This window comes from Oncorhynchus keta, chromosome 21, assembly GCF_023373465.1.
Source record: "Oncorhynchus keta strain PuntledgeMale-10-30-2019 chromosome 21, Oket_V2, whole genome shotgun sequence".
In the NCBI taxonomy this organism is placed as follows: Eukaryota; Metazoa; Chordata; class Actinopteri; order Salmoniformes; family Salmonidae; genus Oncorhynchus; species Oncorhynchus keta.
Window position 1 is genome coordinate 55,914,468 of NC_068441.1, and position 21,545 is coordinate 55,936,012.

Below are 21,545 nucleotides of genomic sequence, written 5' to 3' on the forward strand. Positions count from 1 at the left end.
ACTTCACCATGCTCAAAGGGATATTCAATATCTACCTTATTTGAAGGCATTGGAAAATGTGGTCTTTGTGGTTGAATCTGTGTTTGAATTCACTGCTCGACTGAGGGACCTTACGGATAATTGAATGTGTGGGGTACAGAGATGAGGTAGTCATTTAGAAATCATGTTAAACACTATTATTGCACACAGAGTCCATGCAACTTATTATTTATTAATGTGACTTGTTACGCACATTTTTACCCCTGAACGTATTTAGGTTTTCCATAACAAAGTGGTTGAATAATGATTGACTCAAAACATTTCAGCTTTTCCATTTTTAATTACATTTGTAAAAATGACTAAACAGACTTCTCACTTTGGGGTATTATGGGGTATTGTGTGTAGGCCAATGACACAACATCTCAATTTAATCCATTTTAAAATGCAGGCTGTAACACAACAACATGTGGAAAAGGGGTATGAATACTTTCTGAAGGCTCTGGATCTGACAGAGGGATTCGTAAAGAGAAACTTCAAATGTTTCGGTGTCCCTTTCCACCTCGGTCCCTAAGCAATATGAATGTCTGGTAATAATGCCCAACCGACAGTAGTGGGAATTTACTGTCCGACTGAGCTCAATCTGAATTACTGTCCGACTGCGCTAAATCTGAATTACAGTCCGACTGCGCTAAATCTGAATTACAGTCCGACTGCGCTAAATCTGAATTACAGTCCGACTGCGCTAAATCTGAATTACAGTCCGACTGCGCTAAATCTGAATTACTGTCCGACTGCGCTAAATCTGAATTACAGTCCGACTGCGCTAAATCTGAATTCATGTCCGTCTACGCTAAATCTGAATTACTGTCAGACTACGCTAAATCTGAATTACTGTCAGACTACGCTAAATCTGAATTTCTGTCCGACTACGCTAAATCTGAATTACTGTCCGACTACGCTAAATCTGAATTTCTGTCCGACTGCGCTAAATCTGAATTACTGTCCGACTACGCTAAATCTGAATTACTGTCAGACTACGCTAAATCTGAATTACTGTCCGACTACGCTAAATCTGAATTACTGTCCGACTACGCTAAATCTGCGCTGAATCTGATTTACTGTCCGGCTACGCTAAATCTGAATTACTGTCCGACTGCGCTAAATCTGCGGTAAATCTGATTTACTGTCCGACTACGCTAAATCTGAATTACTGTCCGTCTGAGCTAAATCTGAATTACTGTCCGTCTGAGCTAAATCTGAATTACTGTCCAACTACGCTAAATCTGAATTACTGTCAGACTACGCTAAATCTGAATTACTGTCAGACTACGCTAAATCTGAATTACTGTCCGACTACGCTAAATCTGAATTACTGTCCGACTGCGCTAAATCTGAATTACTGTCCGACTGCCCTAAACCTGAATTACTGTCCGACTGCGCTAAATCTGAATTACTGTCCGACTGCGCTGAATCTGCGCTAAATCTGAATTACTGTCCGACTGCGCCGAATCTGCGCTAAATCTGAATTACTGTCCGACTGCGCCGAATCTGCGCTAAATCTGAATTACTGTCCGACTGCGCTGAATCTGCGCTAAATCTGAATTACTGTCCGACTGCGCTAAATCTGAATTACTGTCCGACTGAGCTAAATCTGAATTACTGTCCGACAGCGCTAAATCTGAATTATTAATATTTGATAATTGGGTAATATGAATTGGTTGATGCCATTATCAGATTCACAATACCATTCAAAAGTTTGGGGTCACTTAGAAATGTCCTTGTGTTTGAAAGAAAAGCCGGGGGAAAAAGTCCATTAAAATATCATCAAATTGATCAGAAATACAGTGTAGACATGGTTAATGTTGTAAATTACTATTGTAGCTGGAAACGGCTGATTTGTATGGAATATCTACATAGGCGTACAGAGGCCCATTATCAGCAACCATCACTCCTGTGTTCCAATGGCACGTTGTGTTAGCTAATCCAAGTTTATCATTTTAAAAAGGCTACCATGTTGCAAAACCATTTTGCAATTATGTTAGTACAGCTGAAAACTGTTGTTCTGATTAAAAAAGCAAAAAAAACCTTCGTTAGACTAGTTGAGTATCTGGAGCATCAGCATTTGTGGGTTCGATTACAGGCTCAACATGGCCAGAAACAAAGACCTTTCTTCTGAAACTCATCAGTATATTCTTGTACTGAGAAATTAAGGCTATTCTATGCAAGAAATGTCCAAAAAACTGAAGATCTTGTACAACGATGTGTACTACTCCCTTCACAGAACAGTGCAAACGGGCTCTAACCAGAATAGAAAGAGGAGTGGGAGGCCCCGGTGCACAACTGAGCAAGAGGACAAGTACTAGTCTAGTTTGAGAAACAGGCGCCTCTCAAGTCCTCAACTGGCAGCTTCATTAAATAGTAACCACAAAACACCAGTCTCAACGTCAACAGTGAAGAGGCGACTCCGGGATTCTGGCCTTCTAGGCAGAGTTGCAAAGAACAAGCCATATCTCAGACTGGCCAATAAAAATAAAATATTAAGATGGGCAAAAGAACACAGACACTAGACAGAGGAACTCTGCATAAATTGTTTAACTTCTCTGTTTAACATTGTTGCAGATAATTTTTTACACCTTTATTTAACTAGGCAAGTCAGTTAAGAACAAATTAACCACTAGGCTACCCTGCCTCCTCTACACTCTAACCACTAGGCTACCTGCCTCCCCTACACTCTAACCACTAGGATACCTACCACCTCTACACTCTAACCACTAGGCTACCTGCCTCCTCTACACTCTAACCACTAGGCTACCTGCCTCCTCTACACTAACCACTAGGCTACCTGCCACCTCTACACTCTTACCACTAGGCTACCTGCATCCCCTACACTCTGACCACTAGGCTACCTGCCTCCCCTACACTCTAACCACTAGGATACCTACCACCTCTACACTCTAACCACTAGGCTACCTGCCTCCTCTACACTCTAACCACTAGGCTACCTGCCACCTCTACACTAACCACTAGGCTACCTGCCACCTCTACACTCTTACCACTAGGCTACCTGCCTCCCCTACACTCTAACCACTAGGCTACCTGCCACCCTACACTCTAACCACTAGGCTACCTGCCTCCCTACACTCTTACCACTAGGCTACCCTGCCTCCTCTACACTCTAACCACTAGGCTACCTGCCACCTCTACACTCTAACCACTAGGCTACCTGCCACCTCTACACTCTAACCACTAGGCTACCCTGTCACCTCTACACTCTAACCACTAGGATACCTACAGATGCTCCGTATAAAAAAGAAGAAGATACGAGTAAAGGACATATCAAACCCTTGGTCTACGGATGAATTGTCTGAAAAATTACAGGAAGTAAAGGTAGCTTGTGCTAAGGCAAGATTGACTGATACTACGTCCGACTGGCAGTCCTTCAGACGTTCGAGAAATAGATGTAGCTCACTTGTTAGAAAAGCAAAGTGAACTTTAACTTCTTTAATTTGTGTATCTGAGAAATTTGGGAATCCAGCAAGCATCTGGAAAGAACATACAAATCTCTGAACCCACTCCCACCCTCATTGCCCCCAACAGGTTGTGACAGTCTCTGGTCCCATAATAGACATCTGTGGTGCTTTTAATAACTTTTTTGCCTCAAAGAATAGTTTACGGAAATTCCTCGAATTCCACTAGAGGGAGTCCTTTATTCACCTCTAACCAGACTGTAGAGAACGATGCACTTCCACATTGTCTATTTTCTTTTCAAACATTTTATATCTTGGAGTTAATAAGAGCCTTGCTAAAAATCTATGTAAAAAAAACATAAAAAGCTGTTTGAGAGAATGTCAAGAATGTCCAAAGCTGTCATCAAGGCAAAGGGTGGCGACTTTGAAGAATCCCAAATCTAAAATATTATGATTTGTTTAAAACTTTTTTTTTTTTTAGTTACTTCATGATTCCATATGTGTCATGTCATCGTTTTGATGTCTTCACTATTATTCTACAAATGTAGAAAATAGTTTTTTTTTTTAAATAAAGAAAAACCCTTGAATGAGTAGGTGTGTTCAAGCTTTTGACTGGTACTGAACATGACTTGGAAAATGGAACAGTAGTTATCTTGCCTTTCCAAAGTATTAGAATCTTTGTCCAACTGTCAGCTAATAACTTTTTTTTAAACTTGGCATTCTATTCTAAATATGCACCAATCTGGTTTTAGTCCATTTCAGCTGCTACGTTCTTTCTCGATGTGTTAAATTGCTTAGATCATAAAAATCATTATGGCGCTTTATTTAAAGACCTTTCCAAGGCCTTCAAAACTGTTGGGGGGGTTGTAATTGTGCTGTATTTGATTTGAGAGTTTGTCTTATGAGATTATATATGCAGGACTCCTTTGTGAAAGAGATCCTGGTCTCAAATGGTGACTCCCTCCCTTTTTTTTAAAACATTCCTGTCATGGCACAATTTAAAACTGAATTTAAGCTGTCACTTACTGCACCACATTATCACAAAAACAACATCGAGTTTTGTTGGAAATTGTTGATAGAAATTGAAAACTACAGGTGAGATGCTTGCAGGACTATCCAAGCTACAGAACAAAACAGTAACTCCGCCCCATATTTAAAAGTAAAATCCCTCCTCAGCAGGCCCTTGTCAGATGAGGCTCCTCTGACAGTTCTAGAAACTTTCCACAGATGTTGTCAGCCAGGTCCCCCAGTCTGAGAGACATCGGGAAGAATTTTCCACTGCTATGGAGCCCAAACTCTGCTCCCCGCTCTGCTCAACTCCAATCAGGGGAAGAAATGCAACAAAAAGGTGTGGTGGAAACATGGCCCTGACAAATAATTAAACCCCCCCAAACAACACTGAGAAACTAAGCAGCGTAATGACTACAGCATCCTACAGTGTATCTGTATAAACACACAGCATCCTACAGTGTATCTGTATAAACACACAGCATCCTACAGTGTATCTGTATATACACACAGCATCCTACAGTGTATCTGTATATACACACAGCATCCTGTCCACAGTGTATCAGGGTGGTATATACACACAGCATCCTGTCCACAGTGTATCAGGGTGGTATATACACACAGCATCCTGTCCACAGTGTATCAGGGTGGTATATACACACAGCATCCTGTCCACAGTGTATCTGTATATACACACAGCATCCTGTCTACAGTGTATCAGGGTGGTATATACACACAGCATCCTGTCCACAGTGTATCAGGGTGGTATATACACACAGCATCCTGTCCACAGTGTATCAGGGTGGTATATACACACAGCATCCTGTCCACAGTGTATCTGGGTGGTATATACACACAGCATCCTGTCCACAGTGTATCTGGGTGGTATATACACACAGCATCCTGTCTACAGTGTATCTGGGTGGTATATACACACAGCATCCTGCCCACAGTGTATCAGGGTGGTATATACACACAGCATCCTGTCTACAGTGTATCAGGGTGGTATATACACACAGCATCCTGTCCACAGTGTATCAGGGTGGTATATACACACAGCATCCTGTCCACAGTGTATCAGGGTGGTATATACACACAGCATCCTGTCCACAGTGTATCAGGGTGGTATATACACACAGCATCCTGTCCACAGTGTATCAGGGTGGTATATACACACAGCATCCTGTCCACAGTGTATCAGGGTGGTATATACACACAGCATCCTGTCCACAGTGTATCTGTATATACACACAGCATCCTGTCCACAGTGTATCTGTATATACACACAGCATCCTGTCTACAGTGTATCAGGGTGGTATATACACACAGCATCCTGTCTACAGTGTATCTGTATATACACACAGCATCCTGTCCACAGTGTATCTGGGTGGTATATACACACAGCATCCTGTCCACAGTGTATCTGTATATACACACAGCATCCTGTCCACAGTGTATCAGGGTGGTATATACACACAGCATCCTGTCCACAGTGTATCTGTATATACACACAGCATCCTGTCCACAGTGTATCAGGGTGGTATATACACACAGCATCCTGTCTACAGTGTATCTGTATATACACACAGCATCCTGTCCACAGTGTATCTGGGTGGTATATACACACAGCATCCTGTCCACAGTGTATCTGTATATACACACAGCATCCTGTCCACAGTGTATATACAGTGTATCAGGGTGGTATATACACACAGCATCCTGTCCACAGTGTATCAGAGTGGTATATACACACAGCATCCTGTCCACAGTGTATCAGGGTGGTATATACACACAGCATCCTGTCCACAGTGTATCTGTATATACACACAGCATCCTGTCTACAGTGTATCTGTATATACACACAGCATCCTGTCCATAGTGTATCAGGGTGGTATATACACACAGCATCCTGTCCACAGTGTATCAGGGTGGTATATACACACAGCATCCTGTCCACAGTGTATCTGTATATACACACAGCATCCTGTCCACAGTGTATCAGGGTGGTATATACACACAGCATCCTGTCCACAGTGTATCAGGGTGGTATATACACACAGCATCCTGTCCACAGTGTATCAGGGTGGTATATACACACAGCATCCTGTCCACAGTGTATCTGTATATACACACAGCATCCTGTCTACAGTGTAACAGGGTGGTATATACACACAGCATCCTGTCCACAGTGTATCAGGGTGGTATATACACACAGCATCCTGTCTACAGTGTATCAGGGTGGTATATACACACAGCATCCTGTCTACAGTGTATCAGGGTGGTATATACACACAGCATCCTGTCCACAGTGTATCAGGGTGGTATATACACACAGCATCCTGTCCACAGTGTATCAGGGTGGGATATACACACAGCATCCTGTCTACAGTGTATCAGGGTGGTATATACACACAGCATCCTGTCCACAGTGTATCAGGGTGGTATAAACACACAGCATCCTGTCCACAGTGTATCAGGGTGGTATATACACACAGCATCCTGTCCACAGTGTATCAGGGTGGTATATACACACAGCATCCTGTCCACAGTGTATCAGGGTGGTATATACACACAGCATCCTGTCCACAGTGTATCAGGGTGGTATATACACACAGCATCCTGTCTACAGTGTATCAGGGTGGTATATACACACAGCATCCTGTCCACAGTGTATCAGGGTGGTATATACACACAGCATCCTGTCCACAGTGTATCAGGGTGGTATATACACACAGCATCCTGTCCACAGTGTATCAGGGTGGTATATACACACAGCATCCTGTCCACAGTGTATCAGGGTGGTATATACACACAGCATCCTGTCCACAGTGTATCAGGGTGGTATATACACACAGCATCCTGTCTACAGTGTATCAGGGTGGTATATACACACAGCATCCTGTCCACAGTGTATCAGGGTGGTATATACACACAGCATCCTGTCCACAGTGTATCAGGGTGGTATATACACACAGCATCCTGTCTACAGTGTATCAGGGTGGTATATACACACAGCATCCTGTCCACAGTGTATCTGTATATACACACAGCATCCTGTCCACAGTGTATCAGGGTGGTATATACACACAGCATCCTGTCCACAGTGTATCAGGGTGGTATATACACACAGCATCCTGTCCACAGTGTATCAGGGTGGTATATACACACAGCATCCTGTCTACAGTGTATCTGTATATACACACAGCATCCTGTCCACAGTGTATCTGTATATACACACAGCATCCTGTCTACAGTGTATCAGGGTGGTATATACACACAGCATCCTGTCCACAGTGTATCAGGGTGGTATATACACACAGCATCCTGTCCACAGTGTATCAGGGTGGTATATACACACAGCATCCTGTCTACAGTGTATCAGGGTGGTATATACACACAGCATCCTGTCCACAGTGTATCAGGGTGGTATATACACACAGCATCCTGTCCACAGTGTATCAGGGTGGTATATACACACAGCATCCTGTCCACAGTGTATCTGGGTGGTATATACACACAGCATCCTGTCTACAGTGTATCAGGGTGGTATATACACACAGCATCCTGTCCACAGTGTATCAGGGTGGTATATACACACAGCATCCTGTCCACAGTGTATCAGGGTGGTATATACACACAGCATCCTGTCTACAGTGTATCTGGGTGGTATATACACACAGCATCCTGTCCACAGTGTATCAGGGTGGTATATACACACAGCATCCTGTCCACAGTGTATCAGGGTGGTATATACACACAGCATCCTGTCTACGGTGTATCAGGGTGGTATATACACACAGCATCCTGTCCACAGTGTATCAGGGTGGTATATACACACAGCATCCTGTCCACAGTGTATCAGGGTGGTATATACACACAGCATCCTGTCCACAGTGTATCAGGGTGGTATATACACACAGCATCCTGTCTACAGTGTATCAGGGTGGTATATACACACAGCATCCTGTCTACAGTGAATCAGGGTGGTATATACACACAGCATCCTGTCCACAGTGTATCAGGGTGGGTGGTATATACACACAGCATCCTGTCCACAGTGTATCAGGGTGGTATATACACACAGCATCCTGTCCACAGTGTATCAGGGTGGTATATACACACAGCATCCTGTCCACAGTGTATCAGGGTGGTATATACACACAGCATCCTGTCTACAGTGTATCAGGGTGGTATATACACACAGCATCCTGTCTACAGTGTATCAGGGTGGTATATACACACAGCATCCTGTCCACAGTGTATCAGGGTGGTATATACACACAGCATCCTGTCCACAGTGTATCAGGGTGGTATATACACACAGCATCCTGTCCACAGTGTATCAGGGTGGTATATACACACAGCATCCTGTCCACAGTGTATCAGGGTGGTATATACACACAGCATCCTGTCCACAGTGTATCAGGGTGGTATATACACACAGCATCCTGTCCACAGTGTATCAGGGTGGTATATACACACAGCATCCTGTCCACAGTGTATCAGGGTGGTATATACACACAGCATCCTGTCCACAGTGTATCAGGGTGGTATATACACACAGCATCCTGTCCACAGTGTATCAGGGTGGTATATACACACAGCATCCTGTCCACAGTGTATCAGGGTGGTATATACACACAGCATCCTGTCCACAGTGTATCAGGTGGTATATACACACAGCATCCTGTCCACAGTGTATCAGGGTGGTATATACACACAGCATCCTGTCCACAGTGTATCAGGGTGGTATATACACACAGCATCCTGTCCACAGTGTATCAGGGTGGTATATACACACAGCATCCTGTCCACAGTGTATCAGAGTGGTATATACACACAGCATCCTGTCCACAGTGTATCAGGGTGGTATATACACACAGCATCCTGTCCACAGTGTATCAGGGTGGTATATACACACAGCATCCTGTCTACAGTGTATCTGTATAAAACACAGCATCCTACAGTGTATCAGAGTGGTATATACACACAGCATCCTGTCTACAGTGTATCAGGGTGGTATATACACACAGCATCCTGTCCACAGTGTATCTGTATAAACACACAGCATCCTGTCCACAATGTATCAGGGTGGTATATACACACAGCATCCTGTCCACAGTGTATCAGGGTGGTATATACACACAGCATCCTGTCCACAGTGTATCAGGGTGGTATATACACACAGCATCCTGTCCACAGTGTATCAGGGTGGTATATACACACAGCATCCTGTCCACAGTGTATCAGGGTGGTATATACACACAGCATCCTGTCTACAGTGTATCTGTATATACACACAGCATCCTGTCCACAGTGTATCAGGGTGGTATATACACACAGCATCCTGTCCACAGTGTATCAGGGTGGTATATACACACAGCATCCTGTCTACAGTGTATCAGGGTGGTATATACACACAGCATCCTGTCCACAGTGTATCAGGGTGGTATATACACACAGCATCCTGTCTACAGTGTATCAGGGTGGTATATACACACAGCATCCTGTCCACAGTGTATCAGGGTGGTATATACACACAGCATCCTGTCCACAGTGTATCAGCATCCTGGTGTATCACACAGCATCCTGTCCACAGTGTATCAGGGTGGTATATACACACAGCATCCTGTCCACAGTGTATCAGGGTGGTATATACACACAGCATCCTGTCCACAGTGTATCAGGGTGGTATATACACACAGCATCCTGTCTACAGGTATATACACACAGCATCCTGTCCACAGTGTATCAGGGTGGTATATACACACAGCATCCTGTCCACAGTGTATCAGGTGGTATATACACACAGCATCCTGTCCACAGTGTATCAGGGTGGTATATACACACAGCATCCTGTCCACAGTGTATCAGGGTGGTATATACACACAGCATCCTGTCCACAGTGTATCAGGGTGGTATATACACACAGCATCCTGTCCACAGTGTATCTGTATATACACACAGCATCCTGTCCACAGTGTATCAGGGTGGTATATACACACAGCATCCTGTCCACAGTGTATCAGGGTGGTATATACACACAGCATCCTGTCCACAGTGTATCAGGGTGGTATATACACACAGCATCCTGTCCACAGTGTATCAGGGTGGTATATACACACAGCATCCTGTCCACAGTGTATCAGGGTGGTATATACACACAGCATCCTGTCCACAGTGTATCAGGGTGGTATATACACACAGCATCCTGTCTACAGTGTATCAGGGTGGTATATACACACAGCATCCTGTCCACAGTGTATCAGGGTGGTATATACACACAGCATCCTGTCCACAGTGTATCAGGGTGGTATATACACACAGCATCCTGTCTACAGTGTATCAGGGTGGTATATACACACAGCATCCTGTCCACAGTGTATCAGGGTGGTATATACACACAGCATCCTGTCTACAGTGTATCTGGTATATACACACAGCATCCTGTCTACAGTGTATCAGGTGGTATATACACACAGCATCCTGTCCACAGTGTATCAGGGTGGTATATACACACAGCATCCTGTCCACAGTGTATCAGGGTGGTATATACACACAGCATCCTGTCCACAGTGTATCAGGGTGGTATATACACACAGCATCCTGTCCACAGTGTATCAGGGTGGTATATACACACAGCATCCTGTCCACAGTGTATCTGTATATACACACAGCATCCTGTCTACAGTGTATCAGGGTGGTATATACACACAGCATCCTGTCCACAGTGTATCAGGGTGGTATATACACACACAGCATCCTGTCTACAGTGTATCTGTATATACACACAGCATCCTGTCCACAGTGTATCAGGGTGGTATAGACACACAGCATCCTGTCCACAGTGTATCAGGGTGGGATATACACACAGCATCCTGTCCACAGTGTATCAGGGTGGTATATACACACAGCATCCTGTCCACAGTGTATCAGGGTGGTATATACACACAGCATCCTGTCCACAGTGTATCAGGGTGGTATATACACACAGCATCCTGTCTACAGTGTATCAGGGTGGTATATACACACAGCATCCTGTCCACAGTGTATCAGGGTGGTATATACACACACAGCATCCTGTCTACAGTGTATCTGTATATACACACAGCATCCTGTCCACAGTGTATCAGGGTGGTATAGACACACAGCATCCTGTCCACAGTGTATCAGGGTGGGATATACACACAGCATCCTGTCTACAGTGTATCTGTATATACACACAGCATCCTGTCCACAGTGTATCTGTATATACACACAGCATCCTGTCTACAGTGTATCAGGGTGGTATATACACACAGCATCCTGTCTACAGTGTATCAGGGTGGTATATACACACAGCATCCTGTCCACAGTGTATCAGGGTGGTATATACACACAGCATCCTGTCTACAGTGTATCAGGGTGGTATATACACACAGCATCCTGTCCACAGTGTATCTGTATATACACACAGCATCCTGTCCACAGTGTATCAGGGTGGTATATACACACAGCATCCTGTCCACAGTGTATCCACACAGCATCCTGTCCACAGTGTATCAGGGGTGGTATATACACACAGCATCCTGTCTACAGTGTATCAGGTCCACAGTGGTATATACACACAGCATCCTGTCCACAGTGTATCAGGGTGGTATATACACACAGCATCCTGTCCACAGTGTATCAGGGTGGTATATACACACAGCATCCTGTCCACAGTGGTATCAGGGTATCAGGGTGGTATATACACACAGCATCCTGTCCACAGTGTATCAGGGTGGTATATACACACAGCATCCTGTCCACAGTGTATCAGGGTGGTATATACACACAGCATCCTGTCCACAGTGTATCAGGGTGGTATATACACACAGCATCCTGTCCACAGTGTATCAGGGTGGTATATACACACAGCATCCTGTCCACAGTGTATCAGGGTGGTATATACACACAGCATCCTGTCCACAGTGTATCATATACACACAGCATCCTGTCCACAGTGTATCAGGGTGGTATATACACACAGCATCCTGTCCACAGTGTATCAGGGTGGTATATACACACAGCATCCTGTCCACAGTGTATCAGGGTGGTATATACACACAGCATCCTGTCCACAGTGTATCAGGGTGGTATATACACACAGCATCCTGTCCACAGTGTATCAGGGTGGTATATACACACAGCATCCTGTCTACAGTGTATCTGTATATACACACAGCATCCTGTCCACAGTGTATCAGGGTGGGATATACACACAGCATCCTGTCTACAGTGTATCTGTATATACACACAGCATCCTGTCCACAGTGTATCAGGGTGGTATATACACACAGCATCCTGTCCACAGTGTATCAGGGTGGGATATACACACAGCATCCTGTCCACAGTGTATCATCCTCCTGTCCACAGTGTATCAGGGTGGGATATACACACAGCATCCTGTCCACAGTGTATCTCCTGTCCACAGTGTATATAAACACAGCATCCTGTCCACAGTGTATCTGTATATACACACAGCATCCTGTCTACAGTGTATCTGTATATACACACAGCATCCTGTCCACAGTGTATCAGGGTGGTATATACACACAGCATCCTGTCTACAGTGTATCAGGGTGGTATATACACACAGCATCCTGTCCACAGTGTATCTGTATATACACACAGCATCCTGTCTACAGTGTATCAGGTCTACAGTGGTATATACACACAGCATCCTGTCCACAGTGTATCAGGGTGGTATATACACACAGCATCCTGTCCACAGTGTATCAGGGTGGTATATACACACAGCATCCTGTCCATAGTGTATCAGGGTGGTATATAAACACAGCATCCTGTCTACAGTGTATCAGGGTGGTATATACACACAGCATCCTGTCCACAGTGTATCAGGGTGGTATATACACACAGCATCCTGTCCACAGTGTATCAGGGTGGTATAAACACACAGCATCCTGTCCACAGTGTATCAGGGTGGTATATACACACAGCATCCTGTCCACAGTGTATCAGGGTGGTATATACACACAGCATCATGTCCACAGTGTATCAGGGTGGTATATACACACAGCATCCTGTCCACAGTGTATCAGGGTGGTATATACACACAGCATCATGTCCACAGTGTATCAGGGTGGTATATACACACAGCATCCTGTCCACAGTGTATCAGGGTGGTATATACACACAGCATCCTGTCCACAGTGTATCAGGGTGGTATATACACACAGCATCATGTCCACAGTGTATCAGGGTGGTATATACACACAGCATCCTGTCCACAGTGTATCAGGGTGGTATATACACACAGCATCATGTCCACAGTGTATCAGGGTGGTATATACACACAGCATCCTGTCCACAGTGTATCAGGGTGGTATATACACACAGCATCCTGTCCACAGTGTATCTGGGTGGGATACGGTGCTTTCAAAGCGTATTCATACCCTTTGACTTATTCCACTTGTTGTTACAGTCAGAATTTAAAATGGATTTCCCATCTACACATAGTATCCCATAATGAGAAAGCGATAACATGGTGTTGTTTTTTTACAGAAATATCTCATTTACATAAGTAGTCACACCCCTTTGCTATGACACTCCAAACTGAGCTCAGGAATATCTCATTTACATAAGTAGTCACACCCCTTTGCTGTGACACTCCAAACTGAGCTCAGGAATATCTCATTTACATAAGTAGTCACACCCCTTTGCTATGACACTCCAAACTGAGCTCAGGAATATCTCATTTACATAAGTAAGTCATAAGTCATCTACAAAATTGCTTCCAACACTCTACTCAGCAAACTGGATGCAGTTTATCACAGTGCCATCCGTTTTGTCACTAAAGCACCTTATTCCACCCACCACTGCGACCTGTATGCTCTAGTCGGCTGGCCCTCGCTACATATTCGTCGCCAGACCCACTGGCTCCAGGTCATCTACAAGTCCATGCTAGGTAAAGCTCCGCCTTATCTCAGTTCACTGGTCACCATAGCAACACCCACCCGTAGCACACACTCCAGCAGGTGTATCTCACTGATCATCCCTAAAGCCAACACCTCATTTGGCCGCCTTTCGTTCCAGTACTCTGCTGCCTGTGACTGGAACGAATTGCAAAAATCGCTGAAGTTGGAGACTTTTATCTCCCTCACCAATTTCAAACATCTGCTATCTGAGCAGCTAACCGATCGCTGCCGCTGTACATAGTCTATCGGTAAATAGCCCACCCATTTTTACCTACCTCATCCCCATACTGTTTTTGTTTATTTTATTTTCTGCTCTTTTGCACACCAATATCTCTACCTGTACATGACCATCTGATCATTTATCACTCCAGTGTTAATCTGCAAAATTGTAATTATTTGCCTACCTCCTCATGCCTTTTGCACACATTGTATATAGACTCCCCCTTTTTTCTACTGTGTTATTGACTTGTTAATTGTTTACTCCATGTGTAACTCTGTGTTGTCTGTTCACACTGCTATGCTTTATCTTGGCCAGGTCGCAGTTGCAAATGAGAACTTGTTCTCAACTAGCCTACCTGGTTAAATAAAGGGGAGATAAATAAATAAATAAATAAATAAATAAATAAACTCTTCGAAAAAGGGTCTCCACCAAATTAGGTAAATCCTCTTTTAGTTTAAATGAGTTTGAACAATTAGCAGAACTCATTACAATTAGATGTTGTGGTGTCGCTCGGGGCAGTTTAAGGTGTTGATTGAGGACCTGGTAGCTGTGGACTGTAACTGTTGGGTGTTTTGTATTGATTCCCATTTTGTTTTACATTATATTGGTTGTTGTAATATGGGCACCTTTGGAAATGAGACCTCAGTGAGGTTTTTCCCGGAATAAATGAAGAATCATAAAAATACTATTTATGTAAATGAGATCTGTATTTCATTTGAAATAAATCTTTAAAATACTATTTATGTAAATGAGATTTCTGTATATTTTGTTTTAAACAATTTATCAAAACTTTCTAAGAACATGTTTTTTAATGTAATTTGTGTAAATTGGTGCGATTTTTTTTTTGAAAATGTCATTCCATTTTGAATTCAGGTTGTAACACAACAGAACGTGGAATAGGTCAAGGTGTACGAGTAGTTTCTGAAGTCACTGTACAGTACGATTGGGCCTTTATCATACTGTTTCAGGCTCTTATATCCATCTTGATGCGTCTTATACATAACAAATCATGTTTTTAAATCTCTCCAAAAGCTCCAATCCAACCAGGTGTCAGCAATCAGTGGCTGTATTGGCAAGGCATCTGGGAACCTCTCTCTGCGAGACCAGTCAGCAGTTTACATGAAATGTCGCCAACAGGGTTTTCTCTGAGTAATGATTTTAAAAAAGCCCTCTGCCCCAGACAGAGAAAAATATACAGACTACTTAGGCTACATTCCAAACGGTACCCTATTCCCTATGGAGTGCACTACTTTTCACCAGGGCCCATAGGACTACATAAGGAATGGAGTACAATTTGGGACGCAACCACAGACTTGTGTGAGAATCATTATCTCCAGTAGTTTTCCACGTCCCGTGTGCCAGCACCGATCCTCTGTCAGACCAGACAATATTATTCAGGCGTTATAGGCTATGAAGACCGGCAGCATGTTGGTTCTGCTGTAAAGAGAGAACAAGTCCCCCACTAATCAATCCAGAGATTTAGGAGAGAAAACATCCTTCCTCATGCCTCCAGTCAAAGACAGAATACTCGAGACAGACATTCGAGATTATGCAGCAAAAAGAACCACAAATGTTACCATAGAACCAGGAAAATGTTGTGTTCAGCACCCCACTACTGACTGGGTTGAATTTTCATTGCTTTAATCCTCCTCTAGTCCATTGAGCACTAGCGACTAGAATTTTGTAAAATTAGTGTGGGAGAGGTGGGAAAATTATTGTTAACGATCAATAATGACAAATCTCCTGGCATTGACAACTTAGATGGAAAGCTACTGAGGATGGTAGCTGACTCTATAGCCACTCCTATCTGTCATATCTTTAATCTGAGCCTAGAGGAAAGTCTTTGTCCTCAGGCCTGGAGGGAAGCCAAAGTAATTCCACTACCCGATAGTGGTACATCATCCTTTACTGGTTCTAACAGCAGACCAATCAGCTTGCTGCCAGATCTTAGCAAACTGTTGGAAAAAATTGTGTTCGACCAAATACAATGCTATTTCTCTGTAAACAAATTAACAACAGACTTTCAGCATGCTTTTAGAGAAGGGCACTCAACATGTACTGCACTGACACAAATGACTGGTTGAAAGAAATTGATAATAATAAGATTGTAGGAGCTGATACCGACATACCCAAGACGACTCAAAGCCGATACAGATATACCCAAGATGACTCAAAGCTGTAATCGCCGCCAAAGGTGATTGGCTCAGCCAATGGGATATTTGCCAATGATTTCAGTGCAGCCTTTGATATTATTGACCTTAACCTGTTGTTGAAAAAGCACTTTAGTGCTATGGCTTTCCAACCTCTGCCATATCATGGATTCAGAACTATCTAATAGAACTCAAAGGGTGTTCTTTAATGGAAGCTTCTCTAATGTTAAATATGTAACGTGTGGTGTACCGCAGGGCAGCTCTCTAGGCCCTCTACTCTTTTCTATTTGTACCAATGACCTGCCACTGGCATTAAACAAAGCCTGTGCGTCCATGTATGCTGATGATTCAACCATATACACATCAGCATCCACAGATAATGAAGTCACTGAAACCCTTAAAACCTTAACAAAGAGTTGCAGTCTGTTTTGGAATGGGTGGCCAGTAATACACTGGTCCTGAATATCTCTAAAACTAAGAGCATTGCATTTAGTACAAGTTCTAGACCTCAGCTGAATCTGGTAATGAATGGTGCGGCTGTTGAACAAGTTGAGGAGACTAAAATTGTAGATATATAGATATATATATATATATAGATACCTTATTGCATGGAACTTCCTACCATCTCAAATTGCTCAAATATACTGGTTTCAAAAAACTGATAAAGCAACACCTCACGGCACATCACCTCTCCCCTGTTGGACCTAGATAGTTTGTGTGTATGTATTGATATGTGGACTACGTGTGCCTTTAAATAAAAAATCTATGTAGTTCTGTCCTTGAGCTGCTCTTGTCTATTGATGTTCTGTATTATGTCATTGTGTGTTCAGTGTTCTGTGTGGAACCCCAGGAAGAGTAGCTGCTAATGGGGGATCCTAATGAAACACCAAAACCGTTCCATTCTGTGTTCTTAGAATCTTTTGACCAGTGAATAGAACGTCATTAGTGCTTCTAAGAGTTCTTTTGAGGAAAATGATGAAATGAATGAAACTGCTAATGGGGATCCTAATGAAACATCACAAAATAACAATACCAAATGACTGACCCTTTATCCTCCTGCAATCCATCCACAACTAGAAAGACTGACACTCAAATCCACTTTCATGTGTTTTACTAAGTGGAGCAGGAGACTGCTCTGAGCTTCAGTAAAGTACCCCATAAAAATAAATCAAAATCAGGTAAACCGTAATACCGCACATCATGATAGAGTCCTGGCTACAGCATGACAGAGTCCTAGCTACACCATGACAGAGTCCTAGCTACAGCATGACAGAGACCTAGCTACAGCATGACAGAGACCTAGCTACAACATGACAGAGACCGAGCTACAACATGACAGAGACCTAGCTACAGCATGACAGAGACCTAGCTACAGCATGACAGAGACCTAGCTACAGCATGACAGAGACCTAGCTACAGCATGACAGAGACCTAGCTACAGCATGACAGAGACCTAGCTACAGCATGACAGAGTCCTGGCTACAGCATGACAGAGTCCTGGCTACAGCATGACAGAGTCCTAGCTACAGCATGACAGAGACCTAGCTACAGCATGACAGAGTCCTAGCTACAGCATGACAGAGACCTAGCTACAGCATGACAGAGTCCTAGCTACAGCATGACAGAGTCCTAGCTACAGCATGACAGAGACCTAGCTACACCATGACAGAGACCTAGCTACACCATGACAGAGACCTAGCTACACCATGACAGAGACCTAGCTACACCATGACAGAGACCTCGCTACACCATGACAGAGACCTCGCTACAGCATGACAGAGACCTAGCTACAGCATGACAGAGACCTAGCTACAGCATGACAGAGACCTAGCTACAGCATGACAGAGACCTAGCTACACCATGACAGAGGCCTAGCTACACCATGAGAGTCCTAGCTACAGCATGACAGAGACCTAGCTACAGCATGACAGAGACCTAGCTACACCATGACAGAGACCTAGCTACACCATGACAGAGACCTAGCTACACCATGACAGAGACCTAGCTACACCATGACAGAGACCTAGCTACAACATGACAGAGACCTAGCTACAGCATGACAGAGACCTAGCTACAGCATGACAGAGACCTAGCTACATCATGACAGAGACCTAGCTACAGCATGACAGAGACCTAGCTACATCATGACAGAGTCCTAGCTACATCATGACAGAGTCCTAGCTACACCATGACAGAGACCTAGCTACACCATGACAGAGACCTAGCTACATCATGACAGAGACCTAGCTACATCATGACAGAGACCTAGCTACATCATGACAGAGACCTAGCTACATCATGACAGAGACCTAGCTACAGCATGACAGAGACCTAGCTACAGCATGACAGAGACCTAGCTACAGCATGACAGAGACCTAGCTACAGCATGACAGAGACCTAGCTACACCATGACAGAGACCTAGCTACACCATGACAGAGACCTAGCTACATCATGACAGAGACCTAGCTACATCATGACAGAGACCTAGCTACATCATGACAGAGACCTAGCTACAGCATGACAGAGACCTAGCTACAGCATGACAGAGACCTAGCTACACCATGACAGAGACCTAGCTACACCATGACAGAGACCTAGCTACAGCATGACAGAGGCCTAGCTACAGCATGACAGAGTCCTAGCTACAGCATGACAGAGTCCTAGCTACAGCATGACATAGACCTAGCTACAGCATGAAATAGACCTAGCTACACCGTGACAGAGACCTAGCTACACCGTGACAGAGACCTAGCTACACCGTGACAGAGACCTAGCTACAGCGTGAAATAGACCTAGCTACAGCGTGAAATAGACCTAGCTACAGCATGAAATAGACCTAGCTACAGCATGAAATAGACCTAGCTACAGCATGAAATAGACCTAGCTACAGCATGAAATAGACCTAGCTACAGCATGAAATAGACCTAGCTACAGCATGAAATAGACCTAGCTACAGCATGAAATAGACCTAGCTACAGCATGAAATAGACCTAGCTACAGCATGAAATAGACCTAGCTACAGCATGAAATAGACCTAGCTTGTGGGTGTGGATGCAAACGGCAATAATTTCTGTCTGGATAGAAATCACATGGACTGTTGTCTCAACTGAACCATATGACAGGAAACAGGGAAACATTATATAGTTGGTTTTGTATAGATCCTTTCCATTATATACAACTACAACAACAACCTCTCAGATGAACTAAATGTTGGCTCAATAAAATGGGAACGTGTTGAACCTTGAAAACATGGTGATTTATGGGAGTAAAAGAACAGTGAAAATGAGAAATGTACACCCCCTAAATTAAAATGTTTGTACATTGTTCATTTACTGAAACGGTGACCACTCTAACCTTTTGGATGTCTCGGCCATTGTTGTAGAAACAGAAAATACATTTGATGCCGTTTCTGTTAGGAAGAATTACAACTGTTGATATCTGCAGGTTGATATATTCACTCAAGGGCTTCAATAACACAGACCATCTGTCTATAAATGTAATACACATTGAGGAGAATCGATTCGGATACTTTTCCACTAGTGGGAAAATAAATCTAGAGAGATGATGCCAAGGCTCTGGTCAAGCCAAAAACAAAGACCAGTCCCTAATGTCGTTCTAATCCCTACATAGTGTCAAAAGTAGTGCACTTTCATCATATTCCCTTATATAGTAAATTACTCCAGAGCTGGTCAAAAGTAGTGCACTTTTATCATATTCCCTTGTATAGTAAATTACTCCGGAGTTGGTCAAAAGTAGTGCACTTTCATCATATTCCCTTATATAGTAAATTACTCCAGAGCTGGTCAAAAGTAGTGCAGTTTCATCATATTCCCTTATATAGTAAATTACTCCAGAGCTGGTCAAAAGTAGTGCACTTTCATCATATTCCCTTATATAGTAAATTACTCCAGAGCTGGTCAAAAGTAGTGCACTTTTATCATATTCCCTTATATAGTAAATTACTCCAGAGCTGGTCAAAAGTAGTGCACTTTCATCATATTCCCTTATATAGTAAATTACTCCGGAGCTGGTCAAAAGTAGTGCACTTTCATCATATTCCCTTATATAGTAAATTACTCCGGAGCTGGTCAAAAGCAGTGCACTTTGTAGGGAATAGAATGCCAATAGGGAACATGTGATTGGTCTTCAGATCTTCCAACAGCCTGTAGCTGTCTATAACCAGAGGAAGGTAGTACAAAACAGGAGCATACTTAATGTACTTTATGACCAGCATACTTAATGTACTTTATGACCAGCATACTTAATGTACTTTATGACCAGCATACTTAATGTACTTTATGACCAGCATACTTAATGTACTTTATGACCAGCAAACTTAATGTACTTTATGACCAGCAAACTTAATGTACTTTATGACCAGCATACTTAATGTACTTTATGACCAGCATACTTAATGTACTTTATGACCAGCATACTTAATGTACTTTATGACCAGCATACTTAATGTACTTTATGACCAGCAAACTTAATGTACTTTATGACCAGCATACTTAATGTACTTTATGACCAGCATACTTAATGTACTTTATGACCAGCATACTTAATGTACTTTATGACCAGCATACTTAATGTACTTTATGACCAGCATACTTACTGTACTTTATGACCAGCAAACTTAATGTACTTTATGACCAGCATACTTAATGTACTTTATGACCAGCATACTTAATGTACTTTATGACCAGCAAACTTAATGTACTTTATGACCAGCATACTTAATGTACTTTATGACCAGCATAC

At 43.2% G+C, this 21,545-nt stretch overlaps 1 protein-coding gene across 3 annotated transcripts in view; it reads right to left on the reverse strand.

Annotated features, from left to right (window-relative positions):
• The window catches only part of LOC118380902 (centromere protein P-like), a 42,851-nt gene that overhangs the window by 1,705 nt on the left and 19,601 nt on the right, over nucleotides 1-21,545 (reverse strand). The window lies entirely within an intron of this gene.